This window comes from Rhinopithecus bieti, unplaced genomic scaffold (genome assembly GCF_001698545.2).
Source record: "Rhinopithecus bieti isolate Rb0 unplaced genomic scaffold, ASM169854v2 scaffold_57691, whole genome shotgun sequence".
NCBI lineage: Eukaryota > Metazoa > Chordata > Mammalia > Primates > Cercopithecidae > Rhinopithecus > Rhinopithecus bieti.
In genome coordinates this window covers 4,418,768-4,439,381 of record NW_016824383.1, presented here as the reverse complement: position 1 = coordinate 4,439,381, position 20,614 = coordinate 4,418,768, and the positions used below count along the sequence as shown (strand labels likewise).

At 47.5% G+C, this 20,614-nt stretch overlaps 1 long non-coding RNA gene across 1 annotated transcript; it reads left to right on the top strand.

Annotated features, from left to right (window-relative positions):
* The first annotated feature begins 12,729 nt into the window (after positions 1–12,729).
* On the top strand, positions 12,730–20,326 carry LOC108522199 (uncharacterized). Its single transcript, XR_001883403.1, has 3 exons — positions 12,730–12,770; positions 13,900–14,355; positions 17,020–20,326. It is a non-coding gene; the product is annotated as an uncharacterized LOC108522199 (long non-coding RNA).
* Positions 20,327–20,614: the final 288 nt, after the last annotated feature.

Here is a 20,614-nt window from a genome sequence, read left to right as displayed (position 1 = left end):
GGGCACACATAAAACACAGGCCCAGCTCATGGATTTTTCTCTTTCAATTTCCAAGGCTGATTTGAAGACTGACTCTAATGAATCAGGGTCATGGTGAAAGACTAGGGAAAGAATGAAGTCGAGATAATCCATTTTTAGCAGTCAGTGTCAAAGTTTTATCCCTTTGACTGGGTCTGGTTCAATCAATAGTTAAGAATTTGGTTAACTGCTAATGAGTAATTTATATGTTTTTGTAAGAAATGTATGAGAGAAATAGAAATGGAAAGAGTGGCTCTGGAAGGTTAAAGACAATAAACTTCCTAATAAGGCTGAAGAACCTTCCCTTGGACCCCAGTTCAGTTAATGGTGTCTCCCTCCACTCAGTTATTGAATTGGAATCTGTGAGTCATCCTGGACCATCCTCCTCCTCCTTCACCCCCAAATCTAGTTGTTCATCAAATTCTATTGATTTTCGCACGTATTTACCTAATCTCTCTCCTCCTCTCTGTAAGACTAAGGAAATGGTGGTACCTACTTCTTAGGGTGCTGGTGATAGCGAGATGTTAAGGCAATAAAGTGTCAAGCGCTGTGAACAGCACACCCAATACACGTTAGTGAATATTCATTTTTTTTTTTTTTTGAGATGAAGTCTCATTCTGTCTCCCAGGCTGGAGTGCAGTGGTGCAATCATAGCTCACTACAGCCTCAAACTCCTGGGCTACAGGGCTTCTCCCATCTCAGCCTCCCAAGTAGCTAGGACTACAGACATGAACTACCACACCTGGTTAATTTTTTATTTTCTTTAGAGGTGGTATCGCACTATGTTGCCCAGGCTGGTCACAAATTCTTGGCCTTAAGCGGTTCTCCTGCCTAGGCCTGATCCCAAAGCGCTGGGATTATAGATGTGAGCCACCACACCTGGCCTAAGAAAGACTCTAATCTAGTAGGAGCTCAAAACAGTCATGATTTATGTTAGAAAGATAAGAAAAGGTAAACATTTCATAACCTTTGATGTTGTAAACAGATATAGTACCTATACCTTGCTGTTGTGGTCAAAATTAAAATCCACTAGACTGGGCGTGGTGGCTCACACCTGTAATCCCAGTACTTTGGGAGGCCGAGGCAGGTGGATCATGAGGTCAAGAGATTGAGACCAGCCTGGCCAACATGGTGAAACCCCATCTCTACTAAAAATACAAAAATCAGCTGGGTGTGGTGGCGCGCCCCTGTAGTCCCAGCTGCTTGGGAGGCTGAGGCAGGAGAAGCGCTTGAACCCAGAGGGATGGAGGTTACAGTGAGCCAAGATCACACCATGCACTCCAGCCTGGGCAGGTGAGTAAGACTCCATCTCAAAAAACAACAACAACAAAAAAACAAAAAACAAAACAAAAAGCACCACTAAAAAATAATTAAATTTTGAGTCATTTGTTAGTCTATATGCATTTACTGATTCAACGATTCTTAAAGTACCATGACAACTACTACTACTATAAGATGGTCTGAAAGAATTTTGCTTTTTCTTATTAAATATAGGCCCTCATCCTTGAACCAGGTGAGAACTTCGAGCTTACTGGGTAAAGTCTAATTAACATGGTGCAGAATTCCATCCATGACAGGGCTCCTGCTGTCTCCAGCCTCATTTCCAGGCACCCCCTGCACCCTTGAGAAGACAACACTTCCGTGTCCACCAATTCATTCCTTAACAACAACACCATTACCAACATCCGGTTTCTCATATTTGTTATGCACCTGATGGTGTCTAGCTCAGGTCTCAGCTCCTGGAAAGAGACAAGGAAGCCCCAGAGTCTGCTTTTTTGGCACTTACCTTCTAGTGCCCCTGAAAAAATCATGCTGCATCACACCTGCACATTGTCCTTTCTGCAGAAATGTCCTGTCTCCCCATCTCTATCTGCCAAAGACCCACGTGTAATGCAGACAACTCAGTTTTCACCCTTTGCAGTGAACTTTGTACAGCTCACCCAGATAAACAGCCTCCCTGTACTGGTTCCTTGCCCGTGCCTGTCTCGTGTACCTCCCCAGCCGGTAGGGCAATGGTCCTTGATCTGTCAGAACTCCTGGTTGAAGTGTAGGTATTACCTACACAGAGTAAGGCTCCTTAGTGCTATGAAAACCCACTCATATGCTGGCACAGAACTCTCTCTTCCCCCAGCAATTGATCCAGCAATTGTCAATCCTGGCTGCACACTAAAGTCATCGGGGGAGCTTTTTAAAAAGCACCACTGCCAGGTTTCCTCCCCAGAGAATCCAGTTTAATGGGTCTGGGGTGGGGCCCAAGCATAGGTATTATTTACAGGTTCCTTAAGTGAGGCTACTGGACAGCAGGAGTAGAGAAAAACTCATACAGAAGCACAGAAATAAAGGCTGGATGATAGGGCCTTTGAGGAAGCTCCTGCACATCTCGCCGGCATATCGAGGGCATGAACTAGGTCATGGGGACAAGGCAGAATCTCACAGGCACCTCTCTGATGAAAGCGGCACGAAGCACCGCCTTGCAGCGCTGCTCTGGGGCCTGTCTTCTGCCTGGGTCTAGCTTAGTGAGGGCAATGGCAAGGAAGGGTTTGGGAGTTAATAGACTGGTTCATTCCAAGGGTCAAGGGTTGGTGGTTGGTAGCAGTGAGTGGGTCCACGTTAGCCTCCTTACTGGAAGGAGGACTGGTAAGGTTGTCCCCATATTTGCCATCTGAGTGGACACTTCTAGAATCTTCCAAGATGTGCCAATCCTTGACACTTGGAATTAATAGTCTCTTGACTCCCAAACCCTTTCTTGCCATTGCCCTTGTTAAGTTAGACCCAGGCAAAAGGCAGAGCCCAGAGCAACACTGCAAGGTGGTACTCCATGCTCCATTTCAGAGCAGAGCAACCCAAGAACCCCATTTCAGAATCCCCTCCATGAAGTGTATGGAGGAAGGGCCTGATCTGTGTCATGAGGGGTAACAACACCATTACCAACATCCGGTTTCTCACCCCTCAGCCCCCGCAAGGGTGCAGTGTGGCTATAGGGGCTGTCTCTGCTATGATTCCTCCCTTTACAGGGAATGAGTCAGGTCCTCTGAAGAAAAGGTGTAAAAAGAAAAAAGAGTGTGTTGTCAATACTTCAAAGCCTCAGTCAGCATCATCCGATCTAGGAAAGCTGTGATGGGGTAGGATAATCGATCACTGCTTAATTTCCACTGGTTTCTGCAGGGTGCAGACCAGGAAATTAGACATTGGGCCTTCCCAGCAGATCAAGAAACCCACGTCAGATACAGCGAAATCAGCCTCTGGCCAGGGACAGAGGCGTGTAGCGTCTTACAAGAAACAAAGAACACAAAGGTTTCCAAGACCATACTCGGAAATCGCTGCTCTTTAGGACAGACTCTGGGCTACTAAAGAAAAAACACAAGGCAGTTTTCCATCTGCTTTTCCCCTAGTATCTTCTCCTTACCTCCAAAAAACAAAAAACAAAACAAAACAAAACAAAACAAAACGAAAAGCACTTTGAAAATTCATGAAGCATTAGCTATTTTTAGAAATTTTAACTTTTTAGTTCTCTAACCTACATATTTCCTGAGCACTTTAAGTCCATTTTAATTTTGTGTACTATTTAATGGTAAATCACGGTATATATCCTCAACATAATACTTCATATCCTTGTAGTCTGATTATTCAGTCAGCCTTCACTTCTTCAGACTAATCAATATAACTTCAATTTGCATATATTCTCTGGGTTATTGCAAAAGAAACCTGTTTCAGTGCATTTGAAGTATAAAACAGTGATCATTTTAAATCACACTCAATTGCCCAGCTTTTCACTTGAATAAAATTCAGGTACCATTTAGTTCACAAAGATAATTTTACTTCAAGATTTACAATCGTGCCTCTCATCTAAAGCAATCTTCCTCACCCTCTCCCCAGCACTATTTCTTTCTTACCAGCCCTCAAACCCACAAGGCCTCGTTCAAAAATGATAAATCAGGAAGAAAATATAATGTAAATAGCTGCTTGTATTAGAAAAATGCACTGGGAATCTTTGAAAACCAGGGAGAGTATATTAATATTCCACATTTCTTTTATCATACAAAGAAAAAAAAAAAAAAGGCAGGCTATGCCTTACAACAAGGCTGCAACAGTGTGTCCCATGTAGGAAAGATATCTGCAAGGCCATCTGGCCTAACTGCTCACCATTAACCAAAGCAGGAGCTTTGGAAACTAAGGCAAGAGAGAGTTACCATGCCAGGGAGGGGTCACGGGAACTGAATACAGTCCTTTGGACTGTAGGCAGTGGAGGATACTATTTAAGATGTCTAAATATAGCTCTGGTAATCTGAGCAAGAATAAGTTTCAATGAAACAATTATGGGTAAGGGAGAAGCTAGCTAGATTTCACTGGACTAAAAAGGAGTGGCTGGGCATGGTGGCTCATGCCTGTAATCCCAGCACTTTGGGAGGCTGAGGTAGGCAGATCACGAGGTCAACAGATCGAGACCATCCCGGCCAACATAGTGAAACCCCGTTTCTACTAAAAATACAAAAATTAGCTGGGAGTGGTAGCGCATGCCTGTAATCTCAGCTACTCGAGAGGCTGAGGCAGGAGAATCGCTTGAACCCAGGAGGCGGAGGTTGCAGTGAGCCAAAATCGTGCCATTATTACACTCCAGCCTGTGATAACTTGAGACTCTGTCAAGCAAGCAAGCAAACAAGAAGGAAGAAAGAAAGGAAGGAGAGGGGGAGAGAGAGAGAAAGAGAGACAGACAGAGAGAGAAAGAAACAGAAAGAAAGAAAGAAGGGAGTAAATGGCGATAGCAAGATAGGTACACAGAATGGAAAGAGTAGGGAAGGCTGTGTGGACACTTAGCTCTTCTGTCTACAGGTTGTACAACTTCAGTCATCCGACAGGCATGTGAGCACCTTTGGTGTGACAGTCTGTTCAGCACTCGGGCTATAAAGATAAACAAGACAAAGTCCATGTGCTCAAAGAGCTCTCTGTCTGTGATCCCAGAGAGACATCTGGACAGAGACGTCAAAATACAAAACAATAAATTCTAGACAGAGCAGTACTTAGCACGAGTCATGATCTGGAGGATGAAGACGCAGTCCTCGCTCTCACGGAGCTCACCATTGAGGGATGCCCACAGGCAGCTGTAATAGAGCGGAAGTGATAAATCTTTCACAGAGGGTGTTTTACTCCGGACACCCAGAAAAAAATGAAATTTTAACGGCAGATTCAGGAAGTTCTCCATGAAAAGGCGGCATTTGATTCAAAACTCGAACAATGCGCTATCAAGGCACATGGGCTGGCTGAGACCATCCCTTCAGGCAGGAGATGTAGCGTTTTAAGGGGAAAAAATAGTTTTAAAAAGAAACTTCGGGAGACACTGTCTTGATGCCAGGAGTAAACATAAAGTACAAATCTGGAACACAGCATCAGACTTATTAGGGAAGTTACTTGGATCAGGGCCTCTGAAATCACCCAGACCTGAGCTCCCTAACTGGTCTGGTACAGAGCTGGGCTCTGTGCTATGAAAACAGTACTGACATTTCATCTTCCCAAGGTACGTCCCCTGGCTCCGTGATATGGCTGTACAACAAGCCTGCCCTTTGTCACTGTGTGTGCACACATGTAAGTGCTCTCGACAAATCTGTCTGTATTCCTGCCTCTCCTCCAGTGCTTCTTGGGCAACATTACCCTGGCTTCAAGGAAAAAAAAAAAACAGACACCGTTGGTTGGAGATTACTGAGTAAACCTACAATGTCCTCATGCTTAAGGCCCTGTCTGTGGTTCCACCATGAAGGTCACATATTCTCTCTCCTAAAAAGACCTCATGTCTCCATTTAAGTATTTGTTTGTGAAAACACTGTATTGTATTGAAATTATTGTATAAAGATAGGGCCTTGGTACAAAATCTAGGAATGTGAGGTTTAAACACAGTTGGATAAATTTTTTAAAATCACATTGCAACTTTTAATTAAGGCGAGGGAGCTTAATTTAAACAAATAAATGATTAGTGTTGACTACCAGAGTATAAACAAGACTGCAGTTTTAAAATGTAATCAACGTTCTCCCCATTTTCAAACATTATCCTGGTCTGAATTCCTCGCGCTGTCCTCTCTGTGCAACAAGAGGCACAGTGAGCTGCGGTCTGGTCTGTTTTTGCAGCCCCTCTTTGGCAACAACAGGATAGAACCCACAGCCATCAAATGAGTCTCTAGGTTGGCTCAAAACATCACAGTGGCCTGGACATGATGGAGTATTTCCAGGCACATAGAAACTTGGCCTTTATTCTTCAGGGTTGTAAATCTGGCACCTCTCAGGATCAGTAAATAAGCTTTTTTAAAAGCCCAAACAAACTATAAGGAAATCCTGCATTCTGAAACAAAAGGTATGAAAGCTAAGTCAAGACCCACACTGCCATTGTGTCGCTTGCCAGGATGTGAGCTGCTGCCTTGGGAGAAAGATAACATGAAAGAGGCCATAATTGCAGGGCTGAGACTCCTGGTCCCATGAAAACAGGATAAAAAATAGCAAGCAAGAAGTGTTCCCTGTGCTTTCAGCTGGGCCAGGGTGGCGAAAAAAATCAAAAGAGCAACTCTCTCTTGAACTTGTTCAAGAAATGGAGACACAGGGGGAGGAGAATTAGAAAGAACGCCAAGGCCAAGTTAACGTGTTTAGGAAAAATATGGGGGCGGGAGAGAAAAAAAAAGGCGGAATGATTTAATGCCAGCCAAAGGAACTAAGGGGAAGAAGGTATGTTTTTATAAACATGTTTGCTTTTGTGTGTGTGCGTGTGTGTGTGTGTGCATGCGCCAGGGGAAGAGTGTGCAAAAACAGAAACTAGGTCCATTAATGAAGGTGAAGGGTGTTGCAAGGGAAATGACTAAATTAGCTGAGCTTTTAAACTGCTTTTAAAAAATTAGCGTAAATGAGAAAGATAAAGATAAGAGGTAAGAATGATTGGGAGGATGCAGTCAGTAAACTATTGATAGGGAAGGGTTAAAGGAGTATTTAGAGAAATTGAAGATATGCAAATGAGAGGTCAAAATAACAGTAGCTCAGTGTAGTTAGTGGAACTAGCTGAAGAATTTGGAACACCACAGCGGGACTTCTTTTTTAAAACCACTCAGTCTATAGGGAGTACTAAGAACACACATCCTAACATTGTATAGCACATTATACTAACATTGTGCATGATAAATGCATTCATTGTTCTCACATCCATGCATTCATCTGAGTCTGGTCTTTACCTTCACTCTCAGCAGCAATGTGATGGGACTGACCAAAAGATGTTTAAAAGTCTTTTTGGTATGAAACAGAAACAAAATCACTTCTCCCACTAATAAAGAAGGACATTGAGGGATTGAGTAATCAAAGGAATTGCTGAAGATGAAACAGCAAGTCAGTGACTAAGTTCTGACCCATTTTAAGAATTCAGACATATGCCCCAAAAGAAAGAACGTATTTAATGCAGGCTTTCAGATAGGGAGTCCCACTAGCACTAGGAAGCATTTCTTTTTTTTTTTTTTTCTGTTTTTTTTTTGAGACGGAGTCTCGCTTTGTCGCCCAGGCTGCAGTGCAGTGGCCGGATCTCAGTCACTGCAAGCTCCGCCTCCCGGGTTTACGCCATTCTCCTGCCTCAGCCTCCCAAGTAGCTGGGACTACAGGCGCCCGCCACCTCGCCCGGCTAGTTTTTTGTATTTTTAGTAGAGACGGGGTTTCACCGTGTAAGCCAGGACCTCCTGACCTCGTGATCCGCCCGTCTCAGCCTCCCAAAGTCCTGGGATTACAGGCTTGAGCCACCGCGCCGGGCCGGAACCATTTCAGAAGTAGACCTTGCCTGCATTCATAACGTGACTATTGCTGTAGTTAATTTTCCCCATTTGCCTACTCCAGGTTACACTTAGCCAATGGCACAGCTTAAAATCGGAACACCGAACCATTCTTTCAACCCCTTACCCCAAGTAAATGCCAGAAGGCCTCCAGCTATTCTTTGTGAATTGCAAAATGAACCAGTGTCTGCCCCTTTACCCTTCCAGAGTCGTGGAGTCTAGGTCTATACCCAAGAGAGATGCATGAAATGTTTTACTGGTTTCTGCAAATAAGCCAGACCGAGGGAAAAAGAGACCTTCAGCAAGTGATAACCAAATGCAAGTTCTGAGAATGTGGAGAGAGAGGAGGTAAGGTTAATCAACACCCCTATACATCTTTTCAGTGTCTCTTGCTGAATTACCCAGCCCTGAGCTAATACCTTGCTGAATCACCCAGTCCTGATGCAGGTTTATGCTGTGTCCTGAATTGGTCTCTAGTGTCCCCTTCAGCTTCTGCCCCTGCAAACTGGGCAGTGCATCCAAGGTCTCCTGCTAACATCTGTCACTCATCAGAGCCACCTGATCTGAAGCGTTGTCAGGGTCAGTATTTTTGTTCTGCCTGCTCTGTTTTGCTAATGGATCAATGGCAGTCAGGAAAGAACAAACCGTGCCAGAAAAGAATGTCCTCTTCTTCTCAGCTGACTCAGCTCGGGACAGGAAGATGGGGGACATCTGGCATTTGGGGAAGCCCTTGATTGTCCCTTAGGAAATAACTGAAAATGGATTTGTGTTGGCCTGGTTCTAAGAAGGTCACCCAGGTTGAATTTGAAAAGCAGAGGCACTGTGTCCACAAAAGCAAGTGATAAGCAGCAAGCCATTTCTCAGAGCTAATGTGTCCGAGTGTGTACCACCGGGATCCGTTTTATATCTCTCTACAGATTGGTGTGTTTTTCATGACAACCATCCCCATAGCAACCAGGTGTCCAGGCACTAAATGGATCTCAAGGATATGAAATCTCAGCCTGGTAAGGGAAGCCCACTCTGACTGCAGTTTCCTTGGAGTCAGTCGTTTCACGTTGAGGGCTGGTGTGCAGGTCAGGGGGCATGGGGCTTCTTCCTGAGGGCCCAGCTGGACACAAGAGACAGCCCTGGTGAGAGGAGAGCCTTTTCTTTTTCATGTTTACTAATAATTCAGAAGAAAGGGTAAGAAGCCGGTAAATCACATTCAAATGGAACTAAATGGGAAGATGTTGCTAACACCAGTTGGATGGAAGAAACTACGTGGACAACCACGGAAGAAATGACCACGTAAGACGTACCCTGGAAAGGCCAGAATTGGAACCTCTAGGAGCCAGTATTCCAAGCAAGAAGCTAGAAGAGATTTACCAAGCAGAATTATTTGAGGAGATTGGGGAGAGGGAGAGATGACGATTAAGCTGGAAAAAAGGGACATAACAGGGTGCACAGAGCTGAGGGCTGTGCAGGGAAGGGGCAGTGTAGCTCCAGCTGGGTGAAAGCTTAGGTCCTGGTCAGGGAATCAAGGTGCTCCCGTGGGTGAGCCCAGAGAGTTCACCCAGGGAAGAATGTTGAGGGCATGGAGGGTCATAGGAGGGAGTGAGGGAGAGCCCATAAAACAGCATCCTCTTAAGGCAGCTCATGCTCACCCAGAGGCAGCTACCTGTCATCAGGCTCTCCCTAAGGTCAGCCTTGCTAATGCTGAGGCCCTGCCGTCCACAGTTACCCTGTCCAGGGGCTTTGGTGATGGTCCTCCTCACCTCAACAGGGACGGCACGGACAAGGACTCCTTTTGCTTTGAAGTGATACCCACGTACTTACTGCACAAGAAGGATGGGGAAGAGCTGGGAAGGGAGGCACCGCCACACCAGCAGGGGCAATGTGACGACACAGAACAAAGGAACATGTCGTTGGAATCCCAGGAAGAAGTTTCTTGAGTGACAACTAAATAGGCTGCAAATGGCCTTTTGGAGGGAGCTGCCATCCCTGTGATAATCTAATCCAGAACCGGACGAGATGGGGTGGACCGCATCTCGGGAGGAGCACATGGGTGTGAGGGAGGAGGGACGTGGCAACCTCATGCTCCCTTCTCTCTGTAATCACTCTGTCAACCCACAATTCTGGGAGGGGAGTTTGAAAAGTGTGGTTTGTCTATTGCATGAAGATATTTGGATCCCCCAAATCTAGGTGTGTCTGGAAGAAAGCTGCCCTCTCCCAAAGGAAAGCTAGGGGTTAAATCCATAACTGTAGTGTGTCTGGCAACAAAATAAAAGGAAACCACATTCTCCATGAATGAAGGAAGAAGTAGGAAGAAGGTAGTTGTTTTCTTTTTTAAAACAAGAATAAGATCCTCCAATATGTTTGAGATTATTGAGCAAATTCTTTGAAAAGGCCCTGGGTCACTAACCAACAGATCATGGATGTAGAAACCACATTCTTCCAGCTTCCCTTCCCATCCTGACCCCAGAGATAGCAGGTTGGGTGTCCTGGGGGTCTTTGTTTAGTTAACCATTAACAATTCATAAAAGTGCAGATCCCTGCACGATAAGCCCAGTCCTCGGAATGTTATTAGAAAATCCTATTTCTAGTCTGTTATGAAACAGAGGTTTTGATGTGCTGCCAGGTTTATGGGGAACTCTGAAAACAACACTTGCTGGTCTGAGAAGCTGAGGCTGGGTGGGTGTTACATAAAGCTTTCCTAGCAACTTAGCTTTATCACAGAATGGGAGGCTGCAGTGGAAAAAATCAGACGACTTAATGCAAAACCTGAGCCAACCCACTATCCCCGTTCGCTCTAAGGCTAGCCAGCAAATCTGTGGGAGGGGTTTTAACCCACGGGGAGCCACAGGCCCAGGGCTCCGGTTGACTGCAGATTCAGCCCAAGAATGCTCGGGCAGCTCAGAGCCGAAAGGCACCTTCAAGTAAACCTCACGGAAGGCAAAACAGCTCTTCTTGACTCTGAACCAACTGCTGATTGAAATTCATACAAACACATCTTCCTTTTCCTTCTTTGGGTCGTTCCCAGTTTCTCCGGGCACTGCAGGAACAAAGGGGAGTAAGGTCACATCGTCGAATCCTTGCCAAGGGAAATGCGTCTAATGAACGACGGTGTCTCTGAAGTCAATGGATAAGAATCTCATTTCTAAACTCTTGGATCCAAAAGTATGCCTCTTAGGATGGAATCCTTCTATGGTGTTGGTTGACAGCTTTTGGGGTTTCTAAAAGCATGTGTCCAGTCCATTGTTTTAATCTCCCAGGGCCGGGGTGGGGGTGGAAGGAGCTGGAGGAAGAAACCATGCAAAAATCCATTTGGAAGCTGCAAATCAAAGCTAATAGCCTCTCCCGATCTGCTCACATACGGTGCCCAACCGGTGTCGTAGAGAGGAAGAGGAAAAGATTTCCCAGCCGTGGGGACAAGTGTAAGGCGAAGGGCTGGAATGGGGAGGGGAGCACCTGTCAAGAGGAGCTGGAACTCAAGTGGGGAGAGGAAAGGCCGTGGGAGAGAAGAGAGCTCCTTTGTGGGCAGCCCCTGCGACATCTGCCCCAGGGGCCCAATGCCTCCCTCTGCGATGTCTCTGCACCCAGGCTCTATTGCTGCTTCCTCAACCGTACTCTCATTTGGGAAGGGAAAGAATGGTTTTATAAAACCGGTGTCCACATGAAGGCAGTCATCCAGTTGGTGGAGAACCTTTCCCCACATAAATTAGATAACTCCAAGTCTAGATGGTTCCTGGTCCCTAGTCCTTCTCGCTGAAGACGGTGCAAGGCGGGTGGCAAGGCCGAGGGCTGGAGGGAAAGAGTAAAAAGGTTCTTGTTTGTGTTAAAACAAACCCCAAGACACACCAGTTGGTTCAGAAGTGAATTCCTACTTCAGGTAGTCCTTGAGAGTCACCAGAGATCCAGGAGAGAAATTGCACTGAGATTCCATTAACTGTGAAAAAAATAAAATAAAATAAATGGGCAACACAAAAAGAAGGCAACCAGCCTGCCCAACGCAGGCCGCGGAGTCCAGCCAGAGTCCCTTGTACCAGTAGATCATATTGTGTCCATTTAATAATACGAAGAAGGGGCACCCTCCATGGAGGCTTCACGCAAGGAGTCCTGTCCCACCCGCAGGCTGGGGCGCCCGCCTGCAGACCTCGGACGCTGGCCAGCGTCTTGTCATGCAAAGCCATCCACAGCCAGCATGGCCTTAATGAGCCCATTTCAATTGAAATGAGATCAATACTACTCATTTTTCTCTTGCTGGCTCCCGAGTGATTCATGAATCTGAAAACTAGTTCATGAATCAGAGCAGGGTGGGGTGGGGGGGCTGGGGCGGAGGCAGGGGAACATTTGTGCAGTCGGCAAACCTGGATTCCTTTAATGAACCCAGCCATGAGTTGCATAACGCTGGCCTGCCTGCTAGTTTAAAACAGTCTTTTCGGAAGCAGCTTTCAGCTTGACTTATTCACCTATTTTCCTCCTGGAAAGGGGAAGAATGGCACTGGGTACTGATTGTGTGTTTGTCTCAGGGGATATTTTTTTGCTCTCTGTGTGTGGAGCCGTAGGTGTTTCCCTGGACAAGAACGTGTGTCCGTGTGTGTGTGTGCATACATGTATAATGGTCTTTGTGTGCACATCCTGTGTGTGTGTGTAGTGTGTGTGTGTATGAGTGAGCAACGTGTGACCGGCCTCGGGCCCTTTAAACCTGAACAGGAGCCAAGCTCATTTCTCAGCGGAGCTTCCTAAGGAAGCGCGAGCTGGGGCAGTTGGAAACCACATCCCTGTGAGTGCCGATTACAGCCTACTAAGGAAAATGAGATTTTTATCTCACAGGAATTCAGTTATAAAAATAAAATACAGCGTCTGGCTTGATTCAGCTAAATGTACAAGCACTAGGGTGTTTTTAATTTAACAGAGAAGCTGGACAAGAAGAATGACCTAAAACATTGCATTTAAAGAAAGTCAGAGGCGAGGGGGAGGCTACAGGAAGTGAGTGGGAGTAGAGATGTGTGTGTGTGTGTGAGAGAGAAATGGAGGGAGAGGGAGGGAGGAAGGGAGGAGGGAGGTGGAGAGAGAGAAAAAACCACCCTGCTGGCAAATGAATGCAGCAGGGATGATGTCATTGGAACAGTTGGAGGAGAGAGGAGAAAAACAAGTCGGAGCGCTGTGCTAATCCTGTTTGCTGCCCTGAAGGGAATGGAAGGCGGCCAAGGCAGGGAGTTCTGGGAAACCATATAAGGGTGCCAAACAAGCATTGCCGCCAACATTAGGAACTGACAGCTTTGTTCTTTGTAACTTGGCTGCCCGCCAGAGGCCTCATTTCAGCTCTGCGGCATGATTACCCTGGACGGCCGCCAGCCCCGCGCTGAGAGCTCCTTTTCTTCTCTCCGAGCTTTTTTTTTTTTCCTCTTTCCCTCTGCCAAACATGCAGCAGTTACCATGGCAGTGGAAAGTAAAGTTTAAAAAAAACACAACAAAGTAGAGAGGCACGCCTTTATCCAGATGTGCCACATGAGTAGATAGAAAAGGCAGTTCACCTATTCATGGCGGCCTTTGACTGCAGAAGAAAACACTGGGGCACTGGCTGTCAAGTTCGGGAGGGAGGTGACTCCAGGATAAACAGAGCAGCCAGCAGCCCTGGCTGCAGACAGAGGGGCTGGCTCCCAGGCCTTATTTTCCTTCCCTCTCTGTCTCCCTTCCTGGGGCATTGTGGAGTGCGTAATGTGAAACGGAAAATGTCATGATTTCCACTGGGAATGTGTCCACGGTTTTGAGAAAGCTCCAGAAACTCAGGTCCATAAAGCACTGAGGGGAGGAGGAAGGGAGGGAGAAGTGGGCGGTCACAGTGCCCTCTGGTCACCAAGGTGAACCCAGCGAGCAGGAGCCAGTCCGTGGCCGTGGCCCAAGCCTCTGCTCTCTGCTGGAGCGTGGCCAGGCCGTCGTCCTAGGGTTGCAGGCTGTTCAGGGGTCCTGGGTCCCACGGAGCCCTGGGACCTGAGGAACAGGGATGTTCCCTTTTCCCCCTTGGAGGTGCAACCAGTAGTTTGGCTTGACAGGGGGAGCTCTGTGAAGAGTCCAGTTCCTTATTTTTAATCCGGTTCGTTTTTCACCTGCTTAGAAAGTGGAACATCTCCTGAGAGGTGACAAGTCGTGATCAAAGGCAAGTCTCCAGGCAAAGACTTGGCAGGTTTCCGAAGCAAAGGTTACTTAGAAGTGGAGGTTCCACTGCCAGCTTCCCCCCGCTGCAAAACCTGACACTCCTCACCCTCAGGGTTCAGCAAGATTCTCGGAAAGGCCTCTTCTGATTCTAGGAGGTGCTGCAGCAGGAGCTGACTCGGCCATTTCCTGGCCTCTTTAGTTGGAAGATGACAGAAAGGCGGAAGCAGGGACTGCTATTGTGAGGCCCATGGCAGCCTCCCTGTAAAACAAATTGGCAAATTGTCACCTTCAGATGGACCACAGCTGGCCCTCTGAAGAGCCCTCCTTGGCCTTTCCAGAGTGTGCATGATTGTGTCCCATGTCCAGGGAGAGAACAGAGCCACCAGGAGGGTCAAGGTCGTGGAGGGAAACATGGGTGAGTAGGAGATGGACCCCAGAAATCCCTCCTCATGCTCCTCCTTACTATCACAGGCCTTGGCTGCCTTTCTTGGGAGGCATTCACAGCTCAGAGTTGGGGATGCACTAAGATAAAGCAAAGAGGGCCCTATTGGGGTGGGGGTGAGGGACCTCCTTTGGGGATATAGCAAAGCAGACCCATTCCCGCCCTTGCTGGCTGGAATGCCCAGTCCTTCCCTGCCTCCCCGGGCCCCACACACCCTGGCTGACATCTGTGCTGAAGACACGGCCAAGGAGAGCTGGAAGGAGCAGAGGGGAGAATCGTGTACCAGTTCTATACAAACAGGACCCACAGGCGTGGGGTCCCCAAAGGATGGCAGAGCTAGGGGAGACTGGGAGCTGGAGGCCAGACAGGGGTACACTTTTGCCTCAGGTTGGGGAGACAGTACAAATAAAAACTTGTTGCTGTGCAGAACTGATCCAAAGACGAACTGGAGTTTCTTAAGAAGAGGCTCAGGTTTGGAAGTAGAACTTAATATGATGGTTGTCTCCTTTCCTTAACCTGCGACTCAAAACCAAGGGCAAGTAGATCTCTCACATCAGACACAGGAGCAGCCTCCTGGAGTCTGCTAGAGCAGCTACCCAGAGTGAGAGAGGGCTGCTGACTTTGGAGCTGATGCCCAGGTCAGGGCCTGGTCGAGCCACATCCCCGTCCTTCATTCCCAGCCCCTGATGACCTTCTAGAAGCAACACTGAGTTTGGCGCCTTGGTGTCCACTGGGGCACAGCATGTCTGAGCCTAACCTGACGGCCAGCCTCCCATTGGCTCAGCTTGTCTTCCCAGGTACTGCCTGGAAAACCAGCCTCTGGCGGGTATGTCCGGGCCTGCCCTTCCCAGCTCTACCAGGGTGGAAATCCGATTCCCTGGGCCCTGTTTTCAGAGTTCCAGTGTTCTCTCTCATAGCCTGTAAGTGGAGAAGGGCAAGCTGAAGAAGGAACAGACTGTTTTCTCAGGGGGAAGCCGGGCAGCTCGTGTATGCCTCCCAGCAACGCGGCGTGGTGGATTCATCCGGCCCTGAGGACATGAATTTGGTTCCTCCAGGAGCTCCTCCAGCCTCAAGATCCACATATTCGATGGAGTATGTACGAAACTGCAGAAAACCCATTACCCTCCCTTACACAGGAATGTTGCTCTCCTTTTAGGCTTGTCAGGCAGCTGAAGAGGAGGATCCTAGGAGACTTTTCTTTCCTGAGAAACCCAAAGAAAGCAACAGCAGATCTGTAGGGTGTGGGGAAGGGGCAGGGGAAATGTATTTTCAGTAACAGAGACCTAAAGCAGAAACTATTTGCAAACAGGTGACCTGCTCAAGTTCTCCTGTGATCTTTCATTTCTAGTGCTGGTTTTTCCCCCTCATTAAAAAACCCAATTTAATTTCTTGCTTCACCTGCATGGTAAAAATAATTACATACAGACATTAAGCCTGCACTAAAAATCAATGTACAGAGAGATGCCACCTTTGCTGTTAGTCATCACAGGGCTTGTTGGCTACAAATAGAAAGCATTTAAAATATACTTCTCTTTGTAGAAAGACAAGTGAAACTAGTCACTAGCCCTGTCGCTGGAGAGCAGCCTTTGTATGTTAGTGAGAGTCAAGGGTCAGAAAGGAAGATGAGGCTCTAACAGGGGTTTCATGGTGTCCGGGTCCCTGTTTTCTTACTGGTGAAAGATACAAGGGCTGATCACCATCATAGAATACTAACTTCAGATGCGGGGCCTCCACGCCGCTGCTGCTGCCTTAATGGACATAAGCATGCTTCTTTCTTCTTTATTTCCTGGAGCTCAAGCCTGAACCACAGGGGGTATAAGGAGAATGCTGTAAGACACTGCTGTTCCCAGGCCTGCGCCCTCCCATCTGCACAGCCATCTCATCGCAGTCTCCTGCAGACAGTGTCCTTGGATTCCCAGGGCTGCTGGGCTCAGGACAGGCTGTTTGCATGAAGAGGGTCTTTACAGTTCCACCCAGAGGGGTTGGAGAGTTTGAGGATTGCTGCAGAAGATGGGAAGCCCTTGCCATATGAGGACCCAAATAGGTATTCAGGAGCCCACAAAATCACCTGGGCCCTAATGTGCTCTCCAGCTGTTTCCAAGAGTGGTGATTTGAAAAACTGTCACCGAGGAAACTGGTTGTGAGGATTTTTAAGAGACTTCAGAGTCTGGCTAACGTTTGAATGTCTGTGATATGACACGCTGTATCGCGCATCTTCCTGCTGCAAGGCAGGTTAGCGGCTGCACACGTCAGTGCGTCTTTGGGTCGTCCTATTTAAATGTACTCCAGCCGGGCACGGTGGCTCACGCCTGTAATCCCAGCACTTTGGGAGGCCGAGATGGGCGGATCACGAGGTCAGGAGATTGAGACCAGCCTGGCCAACATGGTGAAACCCCGTCTCTACTAAAAATACAAAAATTAGCTGGGCGTGGTGGTACGTATCTATAATCCCAGCTACTCGGGAGCCTGAGGCAGGAGAATTGCTTGAACCAAGGAGTCGGAGGTTGCAGTGAGCCGAGATTGTGCCACTGTCCTGGAGACAGAGCGAGACTCTGTCTCAAAAAAAAAAAAAAAAAATGTATTCCACTTGGGCGTCTCTAGGATCAGTCAACAGGTTCATTGTTTTTATCTCTGTAGCTTGTTTCCCATTGCAACAAGGCCTCCCACTGCAAGACAGAGAGGAAGAGCTCTGCCACCCATGTGCGTAAGGCCATGTGGATACCTCATGACATCCTGGAAGGCCACAGGGGTGCGGCAGCCATTCAACTTAGGTTGACATGGCCAAGACCACAGAGCCAATGAGTGGCGGTGTTGAGCCTAGACCCTAGGTCTCTGGATTCCTCCTGCAGGGCCCTGGGTGTTGCCGGGGCATCTTGAGGTGGGTCAGAGTGAACCTGAAGGGGCCACTTAAAACCCTTGCAGGCCCTGGCTCCTTCACCAGAGAAGCCCAACCCAGAATCCCAGTAGAAACATCTCATGTGACTGCAAGCCAGGCACTGATTCTTAGGTTGCTTCCTGGTCCTTGTGTATATATTACTAAGAGCAGCAGTGTTCTTTCTTGCCACAGAGTGAGTCCTGCTGCATAAATCTGTGCTGATGTCACCCAGTGCCTTCACCTGCCTGTTGGTGAAAATCCTGGGACAAGACCCTCACCTGCCTGCACAGGGGGGCCATGAGGTCTACAGGCCCAAATGAAGGCCTCACTAAATGGATCTCCCTGAGGTGTCAGGGCCACTGGCATGGTGCCAGGGCCTGTCTGTTCTTCCTGCTAGCCAAAGACTGACTTCTCAAGCTACTGGATGAACGGGGAACCTGGAGACGTTGAACAAGTCACATGTATCTCTGATTGCCTTGATCTCCCCATTTTGGCCGATGGCATCTCTAAAGCATTTGATGATTCCACCATCAAGTGTGAGAGCTACAGGAGATAAAAATTTTAAATTACTAATCACCCATGGTAATGCATGGTAATGCATGCTGAACAGTGAGGAGGGCAGACGCCACTGGCATTCCAAAACAGGAAGCACTCAGGAGCTCTACGAGAGCGTGGCTGCCCTCTCCACATCTGCACTGCTGGACTGAGGGTTTAGTTGATCCGTCTCTTCCACACATTTGCAGAGATATGCTCAAGCATGACTTAAGTGACTTATTGCTCACGTGTTGCCTCTGTATGTCATGCTTTTCACCCAGTGAGCTCGTTGAGGACAGGGGTTGCATTTTAGGACATTTTCCCCAGTGTCTTCATAGAACCTGGCAAGATGCACGGCCTTGTTGGAAATGCCAAACATCTATTATTCACCAGCAGAACGGATGAGCCCCTGAAAGGCATGTAGTTGAGCTGCGCAGTCTGAACTCAGCAGAGTCCTCGCAGCGGACTCCAAATTCCTGCCTCTGAAGAAGCAAGCTGAGCCTTAAAGATGGCTGAAAATGTGCACAGTCTCAGGGCCACGCAGACCCACCTGAGTGGTTGCTCTCTGATGGCTCACTGAGCCATCCACCATCCCAGCAAGGAAAGGGCCTGCAAGAAGACCAGAAAATGCCTCGTTCAGTCAGGCTGCTTAGTCATGGCCCAAACCTGGAGCATTTAATTCTGCTCACTGTGACTTTATTGCAATGGCACACACATTTACATCACTTTATGTGTGATAACAGTAGAGAGGTTAGTTGGGCTTTTCTGTTTTTTGTTTTTTTAAGATAATGAGAAAAGTGTCTAATATTCAGCCAAAACGTATCCTTGTGGCTGGTGTAGATTTTTGGCGAAATGACACTGTACATAATCAGAAGAAGGCAAACATGCATATTATCTCCATCCCCTTATAACCTTATAACTGCACAAGATAACATAAAACTGCAGGAAGTATCAAGCATAAGAATAAAAGCCGTCTATTGAAGCCTGCATAGCATCTCCTGTGTGCCTCAGGAGCACCCTTCGGTGGATTAGGATGAGCACGCTGGAAAATACACACCCTGCCGCTGCATCTGGCTAATGCCAGGCCCCAGCTCCTGTTCCTTAAGCCACAGAACACCTAAGTGTCTATGTCGTGTCTGCTGTAGTTTAGGTTAGGCAGGTGACATGGCTCCAAAGAAAGTCACAGGCTGGTTTCTGCTGCGGAGATTTGTGTCCACTTCATGCATGTTTATTGTCTGTTAACTCTGTGTGAAGCCACGGCAAAGGGTACGTGATGTTGTTAGACAGGTCAAACCTAGTCAGTGGGATCAAGACAAGAGATGGAGACAGTAGGCCTTGACACTCTGGAATCATTCTAATTTGTAAATAGGACACCTGATGAAGGGGAGGCGTGCCTAGTCTCTGGGGGGGGATTTCCTGCTGAGACCCACCAGGTATACAGTCGATCCTTGTCTGCAGTGACCCCAGAGACATTTATTGCAACACCTGCACGTCAGCTTACGGCAACTGTGTTCTGCCTGGCCCAGGATGGACTCTGCTCCGTCTGAGAGTCAGCTTCTCCAAGGCAGCAGTGGGGTTGGGAAGAGTGAAGGAGGGACCTCCATGGTGCACCAGCTCCTAGACAGCCAGCTCAAGTTACATTTCAGGCCATCTCAGAGGCTACTTCTGGACAATTGTGGATTAGCTAGGTGACAGTCCAGGAACCTGGATCCCATTCCGGCCAGGGAGTTGTGGCTTCTGAGATAAGGACTTTGTCCATTGGAGATAAACGAAAGGGTTTCTGCCTCTGCTCCCTCCAGGGGTGGCTTATGGCACAGGCTCACCAAATTGCAGGCCCAGAGCACCTGCAATCTCAGGGAGCTCAGGGGCTTCCCAGCATGGGCAGGGGAAGCCACAGATTCGCTTCTCCTGCAGATGCAGAGACCCTGGGGTGAATGGTCTAAAGCTCAGGATCTGATAATGCGGAGAAGATGGAATAGAGCAGGAACCAGGCCCCTGTCTGGAGGAAGGAACCAATAACAACAACAACAAAACTACTGACAACATGCGTGCTTTACAATTTTCAAAGCGCTCTCATCTCAGTCAAGGAAGGATGCATTCTCTCCACAGGCTAACGTTCAAAACCCAACCACCAGAAACGTGAAGATAAAACAAAAGGAACCACTAGAAACAAACAAGACACCCGTCCGTCCTCCAGGTTTGCAAATCAGACCAAGTTCTGACAATTGGTAAAAAGGAAGATGAGAAGATCCTGCCAGATAAATTCTCTGGTATCTCCATTGATCTCATTCTTTCACCATCAAAGGGGAATGCAGAAATGCCAGCAGGAGCAGAAAAACAAAACAAAACAAAACAAAAAACCTAAAAAGAACAAGAGCGACTAGTCAAAGCTAGTACAGTGTTTCCCTGGTACTGAGTCATACTTTTACAATGACCCAGGCCCGTGGCCTCAACTGATGACAAATAATGAGAATCCAACAATCGTTCTTTTTCACATACTCACTTGTGAATAAATGCAAGAACTGGTATATTTGTACATGCTGTGTGCTGTGTTTATATCTACATGATTCATTAGATTCATTAGAACCCAACTGGTAATTAGGAAAAACACTCACAAAGTTAGAAAAAAACAGCAACGTAGACAGTAAGTTTGAATTTTAAATGGAGAAGCATTCTGCTGGTGCTTCCTGAGGTGGTGGAGGATGTATGTGTGTGAGGGTGTTGGAACAGGAAGTTGCTGGGATATGGACCTGAGCCACCGGCACACACAGCCGTGCACAGGAGGCTGGTGGCTACAGCCCGGTCTCTCACATGCCAGCCTCC